The sequence below is a fragment of the Malania oleifera genome, chromosome 8, assembly GCF_029873635.1.
Source record: "Malania oleifera isolate guangnan ecotype guangnan chromosome 8, ASM2987363v1, whole genome shotgun sequence".
NCBI lineage: Eukaryota > Viridiplantae > Streptophyta > Magnoliopsida > Santalales > Ximeniaceae > Malania > Malania oleifera.
This window is the reverse complement of record NC_080424.1, coordinates 55,595,886-55,605,717: the sequence shown is the minus strand read 5'-3', so window position 1 is coordinate 55,605,717 and position 9,832 is coordinate 55,595,886.

Below are 9,832 nucleotides of genomic sequence, written 5' to 3'. Positions count from 1 at the left end.
ATATTTACTAGAAAACATATTTTTGAAATAGAATGTATTTGATTTATTTCCCTTTCTTGCAAATCAATTGCAAGATTGAAGGGAGTTTGTTTGTGCTCATTGTATCCATCTTTACATATCATTCTCTAGGCATAGACTCTCACACACTCACACGTTTTTGAAAATCTATTTTTGAGAGTTCTTGCTTATTGATCTTTCCCATAATATTTCATATATAAATATTTGATTGGAAAGATCCGATTTTTAGCTTGCTAGTCTTGGCATTCATATTGCAAGACTTGAAAGCTTGCATGGTTTTATTTGATAAATTTTTTTCAAGCTTAAGTCCTAAGTATTTGTTGTGATTATATTTGCTAAAATATTTGTGTGATACTTGATTAGGGTTTTTGAGGTATCTTGAATATTCACTTGTTGAATACTTTATCTTGAATTAAATTTCAAGATCTCATTTAAGCATAAATCCATATCATCTGTGAGTGCATACTTTGGACTCTATTGTTTTACAAATATGCTTGTATTAGAAGCACTTTTATTTGTACAAAAAGTTTATTGGTTGTAATTCCTGGCGTGGCTTGAGGGGGCGGTAATCCAGCCCGGTAAGATTGGTTGTAAAGGTTGGGGTCAGTCCTGTGAATTTGACTTAGGGCCTTCTCCGCCCCTCAAGGAGAATTTGTAAAGGTTGAGGTCGGCCCTGTGTTAATTTGACCTAGTTGTAACCGGTGCCACTCCACCCGTTAAGTGAGGATTAGTGGAATCCTAGGGCTTGTGAGTTAGAGGTGGGGACGTAGGCACAGTTGGTTGAACTCCGATAACATATTTGGTGTTAATTTTATTTTCCAAAATTTACTTTCTACACCTGTATGTTTATTTCTTGAATACTTGATTGGGTGTATGATTACATAAAAAGACCCTAGGTTTGTGTAATACTGATTGTTAGACTGGTTAACCTAGGAAAGAATTTTAAATACCCAATTTAACCCCCCTCTTGGGAATACACCAAAACTAACTGTGAGTTTCCTTGTTTCCTTAGTTGCTTGGAGTGTCCCCCAAGTTTTTATAACGTTTAGATTTGAAAAACTAATTTTCAGAATTTTCCCGTTGAAGTTCAATTTTTAAAATCTCTGTGAGTAAGTCGGCCGAGTCACTTGACTAGGCCTGTTTTGTATAGGGTCAGTCGGCTGGACAGTCGTCTAAGACCATTCTATCTGTCCATGAAGTTTAGAAAAAAATTATCAGTCAGCTAAGTGAACACAGTTCAAATTGCTCAGTCGGCTGAAAAGTTCAATTTGTTAGCCATCTAAGTGAACATAGTTCATTTAGGTTAGTCGGCTGAACTGTTTCAGCTTTTCAAAAACTTTCATTTTTGAGACTCTGATACTTTGTTGTATGAAAAACTCAAATTTGATTTTTAAAAAGCATTTTTCAGGGTTTTCAAAAATTTGGTCTCTAAGTCTATATGGCATCCTAAAGAGTTTCAAAGTATTTTATAAGATATTTAAACATGAAGTACTTACATAAAGACTTCTTAAGACTTTGACATTTTAAACACTTAAGTCTTCATGCTTGCTTTGGCTCCATCTTGTCTTTAAGCTTTAATATACTTTGATCTTTCTCTTTAATATCCATGCTCTAAAAAACTTCAAGCTTAAATAGATCATCTTAGAATCCATGCCTTTAAGCTTCTTTTGATCATATTTATTTGGATTTTAAGCTTTCAATGGATCCTTGTGAACCCTTGACCTTACTTTCTCATAGTTGAGTTTTGAAATGTCATCACTTAACCAAATATGTTAAGCTCTGAAAACTAAGGTGTAGTCCCAAAGGAGGGGTGAATTGGATTTAAAAATTTTCTTTTAATTATTTTCAAGAATCCTTAACTTCTTTTTCTTCTTTTATTGAATTCTTTACTTCTTGTTGATTTATTCAAATAATAAATTCCTAAAAACAAAATTAAATCCACAACCAACAAAGTACTTAACCAATCAATCAACCAATCAATTTTCCAATCATCCACAATATTCAAACTAAGATAGAAGATTCAGCTTGTGTTTGTTTGCAGCCCCGTAATTAATGAATTTGTTTTCTTAAAATGAGGTGCAATATAAAATCCAATACTCTTTCCAAAAGCTTAAACGTTAAATAAACTTTTAGTTTAAAGAGTCTTTGAGTGTTTCACCAATCAATGTACTTCCTTACGGTTCTTGCAAAGAATGGATCAACCAATGTACTCCCTTTCAGTTTCCGCAATCCCAGAAACAAATTAAGTTTAAGTTTACTTAATATCAAATCCACATAGTGTTTATGATTAAGGAATTTAAAACATCCATGCAGTTCGTATATGCTGTAAGAAAAGAGAGTAAGGGAAAGAGAGAGTGAGACCACGGTTTTTAAGAGGTTTGGCTTACACCCAGCCTACGTCCTCACCTTTGGTAAACCACCAAAGGATTCACTAAAACCAATTCCTTTGCTGAACGGAACAACACCATTTACACACTCCTTCAGTAGGCTAGAGTCCACCTCTCTAAGCGATATCCCAACGCTTAGCCAACGTTCCAAACAATCCTTGAATCGTCAAATCTACAAGAACAAGATCAATAATCAATGTACAAAGAATTACTCTTAGATAGGGTGGATTAGTAAAATTTCAAATACTATATACTTCAATTAAAATATCAATATAAAATACAATTGAAGCTCAAGAAAGATTTCACCAAGTTTTCCTTCTAAATGAGAATCAACAATTCAGAAACATAGAGAAGGATTGATCAGTTGCTTCCAAAAAATCTCAGCAATTCAGATGTGCAAAGATGAAAGCATGAAAGCTTTAAGAGTATGAGAGTTTCAGCTCTGAGAATTGATTTTCAATTTCTTAGTATAATTTAATTTGCAAAACCATGTATTTATAGAGTGAGTTTCCTTGTCTCCCAAGTTGTTTGGAATGTCCCCCAAGTTTTTATAACACTTAGATTTAAAAAAATAATTTTTAGAATTTTCTTGTTAAAAGTTCAAAATTTAAATTTCTGTAGGGTCAGTTGGCTATACAGGCGACTGGGTGGGTGTTTATACAAGGTCAGTTAGCTGGACAGGCGACTGGGTGGGTGTTTATACAGGGTCAGCTGGCTAGAAAGGCGACTGAAACCTTTCTGTTTACCAAAAATTAATTTTATTAGATGGTCAGTCGGCTAACTGAACACAGGTCATTATGGTCAGTTGGTTGACCAGACATTTACTGAGGTGCTGACAGCTTCAACCCCGCTTCAGTATTTTTGTCATAACCTTTTCTATCTAACTCTAATTTTGACGTTCATGGTGTCAAAATAAAGGTAAGAGAAAATCCTACATTTTTTATTTTGAAAACTTTTTAAAATAAGGAGTTTTTGATAGAGGAAAAGGCATATCAATGTAAATGTAGAAAAAATAACAGCATTTAGAAAATCCTCTTTTTGGTGCTTTTCATTCTAAAATAAGTTTAACCATTTTGAAATGAATTTTGACCTTACAAAAAAAATTTTCAAGTATTTTAAAAGGTATCTAGGTCCAAGTAATTATCCTAAGAGCTTCTTGTATTCATATTGAAATCGAATGAAGTACTTACATAAAGAATTCTTAGATTTTTTTACGTTCTTAAACGCTTAAGTCTTCATGCTTTGTCATGACCCTTTCTTCAAGCTTTAATATCAAGTTCATCCTCTCATAGTCGTCAAGCTTTAATATATCATCTATGCCAAGTATTCTTTAAGCTTCATATAATCACATTCCTTTGGAATATAAGCTTTAATTGATCCTTATGAGTACTTGACCTTACTTTCACATATGTGAGATTTGAATATCATCACTCAACCAAATATGTTAAGTTCCACTTGTTTGTTAGCATTAAAATAAGATGTTAAGCCTTGTAAGGCCAACAATCTCCCCATTTTTTATTACGACAAACAATGAGCATGTTAGCCTAGCTGGGCTTTTCAATTTTGTTTTGATGATAACAAAATGAAGGATGCTTTTAACATGTGTTGTTGAGTGGTTCTATTTCAAGTTTAAGTAAAAGGACACTCATGGTTAATCATAGAAGTAAGTCGGAGATCAATGTCAATCAAGTGAAAGCTTCTCAGTATATTGAAGTAATGAACAACAAATGAAGAGCTTAAAGGCCAAACATATCCTGAAGTAAAAAGTGAACCTTAAGAGGCCACAAGACTTAGTGATTAAGGAGATCATGCTTAGAAGGATATTTGTAAGTACTTCAAGTCATCAATATTTAGATATGTGAAGCTCCATAAGATACAAAGACTTAGAGACTAGCACTTGAAAAACTTTTGAAAATGTTTTTGAAAAGTTATAATTAAGTTTTTCAAATAAACTAGATTTTAAAGAAATCAAAAATAGAAAATATTTGAAAAGAGAGGACTGCCCAGCCAACTGACTCGTTGAACAAAAAGTACCCAGCCAACTGACAGTACCTAGCTAACTGACCATTTTTTAAGGTGGTTTAGTTAGCCGACCGACAGGAAACCTTCAGCAAAGTTAACTGTCCCACCGACTGACTTAATGAACTGAAAACACCCAACCGACGGATAGTGCTCAGTCGGCTGACAATTTTGAACGTGGTTCAGTCAGCCGACTGACAATTTGTTAGAATTATTTTTTGAGAGTCAGCCGCTTGTCTAGCCGACTGACTAGTACAAAAAATGACCCAGTCGAGTGGGTCAGTTGATTGACTCTACAGAGAAATTTCAAATTTCAAACTTGTGGGAAGATTTTCAAAATTAATTCTTTGATTTAATATCTTTTGAAAAGTTACCTAAATGCTTTATGTTAAAGGAGGAAACTTTTATTTAAAAAAGTATATAAATACCTCCATTGTTCAATGAAAAATACATTCAAGCAATACACGATTTCTATGCAAAAACTCTCCTAAAGCTCATTCTTGCTCACACTTTTGCTGGGGAGAAACTCTACGAAATTGCTAGATTACAAATAAGGGTTTAATTATGAGTTGCATCTAAATCTTTAAGAAAGAACCATTGATATCCATTCCTTTCTACTAGATCTTTGATGGTTCAAGGTATTGTTGGATCGTTGGACCAAGCATAGGTTGTTGCTTAGAGAGGTTTCTTTTCCTGAAAAAGAGGTTGGTTATGTTAAAGGTTTTTGTTCCACCCAGAAGGAACAAGGTATAGTGAAATCCTTAGGTGGTTGACCTAAGGCGAGGACGTAGGCTGGGGTAAGCCGAACATCGTAAAAGCAGTAGCGTTACTCTCTTTCCCTTACTTTCTTTAAATTCCAGAAAAAATGTAAACTGCATGGATGTTGTAATTCTTTCAATCATAAAAATAACGCATATTGGAAATTAAATAAACCAAAGCCTAGTTTGTTATTGGGCTTGCAAAAACCGAAAGGGAGTGCGTTGGTTAATCAATTTTTTGCGGAAACCGTGAGGGAGTACATTGATTGGTTAGTGACCCAAAACCTATTAACTGAAAGTTTATTTAAATTCTGATCTTGAAAAAGTGATTGGATGTTATTTTAAAGTTCAAAGGGTAAATACAGGACTTGCACATTCATATATAGGGCTGCTGAATATTGCAAAGCAAATATTGATTGATTGTGTTGTGTTCATTTGATTTGAGCAATTAATCAATTGGTTGTATGTTGTGGTTGTGGATTGAATAGAAGGAGTAAGTGATTGTGTGAATTGCCTAATCAACAAGAATATTAGAAGTCTTTAAAAGGTTGTAAAAAGTTAAGAACTCATAAGAAGAATGTAAGGACTTTTAAATAACCCAATTCACCCCCCACTTGAGACTACACCTTAGGTTTTAGAGCAAAATTATGAGTGAACCCTAAAAAGACTACCCCTTTCAATAAGCATCATCTTCAACGTATTTGTAAAGATCATTCAATATCATGCATATCAATACCAATTTCAAGATCATTTAATATCATATGTCAAATACTTCTCTCCATTTTGAAATATAATTCTCATGTTTCAAAATTTCAAAAGATTTTAATACCAAACTCAAATTTCTATTTTTGCTCAAAACTTCTCCCCCTTTTGACATCAATCAAAAAGAGTAGGATGTAAACAAAATAAATCATATTTTTAAGCATATGAATATCAATTATGCATATCAAGTATATGATACCAATTTAGATTTTCATTAATTATAATTCCAATAGAACTTTTGATACCAATTAAAGCATTAAATAATAGTACCAATTGAAAATTTATGATACAAATTATTTAAAAAAAAAATAGGGAGAAAGAAAATACAAGTTATGAGTCATAATACTCCACTTGCATTTAATACATTCAGATTTGATACCAATTATGCTTTTTAAATTTATTGTCCATGTTTCAAACATTTGATGTATATGCTCATGGATATCAAATACCAATATCATATCAATTTCATAATTTACTCATGGATATAATTATACTTGTCATGCTCAAATACCAATTTATATATTCAAGGATACTAATACACTTTATAGATACCAATGTTAATGTCACATTATGCACAGCTCATGAATACTCTATTATTTAGATTCAAATTTATCCATTTATCCATGTGATCCATCATAAGCATACATGGCCAAGAATTTATCAATTCATATCAAAATTCATGTTTCTAAATCATGCTTCATAACTTTATGCTCAAATTTTCAAAATATAGTGAGTTATAAATTATCAATATTTTCATTGTCTTTAAAAATTTCAAGATACCAAATTGAAGATGTACACATGTATTGCATTCATATAAGCATGGAGTAAATCATAGCATGTGCTTTGTACTATACTTTTACTTGGATTGTTCTTATGTTGCTCAAGTATTTTATTTCAAACTTGTTTAACAACTTTTCCTTCAGTCAGTCGGCTAAGCTTCGGTCCAGTCGGCTGACCTATACTTTCTCTTTAAAGGTTTTGTTCAGTCAGTCGGCTGATAATTCTTCTGCCAAGCTTTCTTCTTTATCAATCAGCTCTATTTGCTTTAGATTTTCTTTTCTTTTGATTTCATTTAAACATTCAAACTTCATGTATCCTAATGCTTTCTATTTTATGCCTTATAAGATTCATTCATTGATTTGAGGCCAACAATTTTCATGAGTTTCAATAAGATAAGCTTGAATAATTTTATCCTTATTATCTATTTCAATTTATTCAATATATTTGTATGATGTTCCATAAATTTAATATCAATTGAAGTTGAATAATTTCATATTTCATTTTTGGTACCTATATTTTCTTGGGTCCAGATGGTTTAACAAAGGATGTTTCTTTAATTCTCCAAGCTTGTTTAGTCTTCATACCCTTTCTTTTAAATGGACATTCAAACTTTATATGTCACTTTTTCTTACATTGATAGCATATGGTGTTAGTGTAGGCATTAGAAGATGTGCTAGCATAATCTTTGTATGCTTTTGAAAAATAACCCATGTAAAGATTCTTTTTCTTTTTATTTTCAACTCCATTAAATCCAATGCCTTCTTTGTTTAAGGTCATCCTTTGTGAGCCTATCATTTTGTCAAAATTTTCCTTTCCTTTTGTGAAGTTGTAAATGATCTTTTCTTTATCTTCAATTTGATTTTTGAAATCATTATCTCAATATCTTTCTTGTCTGAACCTTCTTTTGTGATTTCTCTAATTCTTGAGATAATTTTATAATTTTATCCTCTAATTCAGAAATATATATACATATATATATATATATATATATATATATATATATATGTCTTTCTCATATTCCATAGAGGATAGGAATCGAAGATCTTCTATCATCTTTTCATTCTTGTTTTCTAATTTCTTGATTTTCAAGTCTTTTTCTTTTTCAACAAGATTTTTAGCTTCTAATTCGCTTATTGCAGTTTCATACTTATTTTCTATTTTCTTCAGTCTTAAATCTTTATCATTTTCAGCAATCTAAATTGATTCTAGCTCTTTCATCATTCCATCATTCTTGTTTTTCAATGATGTGATTTGTTTAGATACTTTGATTAGCATCTTATGTACTTTAAATAAATTATTTTAAAGTTCTTTATAAGATGACATGCTTTCATCATTTGATTGATCACTACTATAATCATTAACCGATTTAAATGAGGAGCTTCCCTCATCGTCCTATGCCGTAAAGAAAGTATAAGTAACCTCTTGGTCACCTGATTCACATGCTGAACTACTTGTACTATCCCAAGTAGTGGCATTCGTTGCCATTTTCTTTTTCTTTTTAGAATTTTTCTTAAGTAGTGGACCTTCTGGTTTTATCTGTCCATCCTTTTTGCAATTATAACATGTGGGGATTTTATTCTTTGATTTTTTTGTATTTGCTTCTTCTTCATTTGATTCGGAGTTTTAGTTTCTTCTTTTGAATTTGTTTTTCCTTCTAATGATTTTTGTAAGTTTCTTAGATATGAAGGCTAGTTCATCTTCATCCATCTCTTCTTAACTACTAGAGTTTTCTTTTGAAACTTTGAAGGCTATAGATTATTGGGCTTTGTTTTTTCCACTCCTTTCATTCATTGACATTTCATATGTGAGGAGAGAACCTATAAGCTCATTTAAGGAGGTATTTTTCAATTTTCTTTCTTCCGTTATTGCAGTGGGTTTTGGTTTCCATATAGATGGTAGCCCTCTAAGAATTTTCCTTATCATCTCATAAGTAGTGTAGGTTTTTCCTCAGGCATTTAGGGAATTTATTATGTGAGTGAACCTAGTGTACATATTAGTTATGGATTCATCCGGGTTCATCCGAAAGGCTTCATATTTGCTTGTAAGTATATCAATCCTATTATCCCTAACATCTATAGTGCCTTCGTAGGTTACTTATAGCTTGTCTCATTTTTCCTTAGCTGATTTGCAAGCCAATACTCTATTAAATTCATTCATATCAAGGGCACAATACAATGCATTCATAGCACTAGAGTTTATTTGCAACATTTTATGATCTTTTTCAATCATGTTCTTCTTTTCCTTAGGGATTTGTTTTCCATCTACTAATTTGGTAGGAATTAGATCATCATCCGTGACAACCTCTCAAGCTTTCCAATTCATGGTTTGAAGGTAAATTCTCATACGTTGTTTCCAAAAATTATAGTTCAAACCACAAAAGATGGGTAGCCGGGTTAAGGATTGACCTTCTCCGAAGGGAGCTACTCCTATGTGTGCCATTAGATCTTTCTATAACTTCTTGTTAGGATTTGTTATAACCCTGCTCTGATGTCAATTGAAAACTAAGGTGTAGTCCCAAGAGGGGGGGGGGGGGTGAATTGGATTTAAAAAATTTCTTTTAATTCTTTTCAAGAATCCTTAACTTTTTTTTCTTCCTTTAATGAATTCTTTACTACTTGTTGATTTATTCAAATAATAAATTCTTAAAAACAAAATTCAATCCACAACTAACAAAGTACTTAACCAATCAATCAACCAATCAATTTTCCAATCATCCACAATATTCAAACTAAGATAAAAGATTCAACTTGTGTTTGTTTGGAGCCCTATAGTTAATGAATTTGCTTTTTTAAAATGAGGTGCAATATAAAATCCAATACTCTTTCCAAAAGATTAGAAGTTAAATAAACTTTAGTTTAAAGAGTCTTTGAGTGTTTCACTAATCAACGTACTCTTTTACGATTTTTGCAAAGAATGGATCAACCAACGTACTCCCTTTCGGTTTCTACAATCTCAAAAACAAATAAGTTTAAGTTTACTTAATATCAAATCCACGTAGTGTTTATGATTAAGGAATTTAAAACATCCACAGAGTTCGTATATGCTGTAAGTAAAGAGAGTAAGGGAAAGAGATAGCGAGACTACGATTTTTACGAGATTCGGCTTATA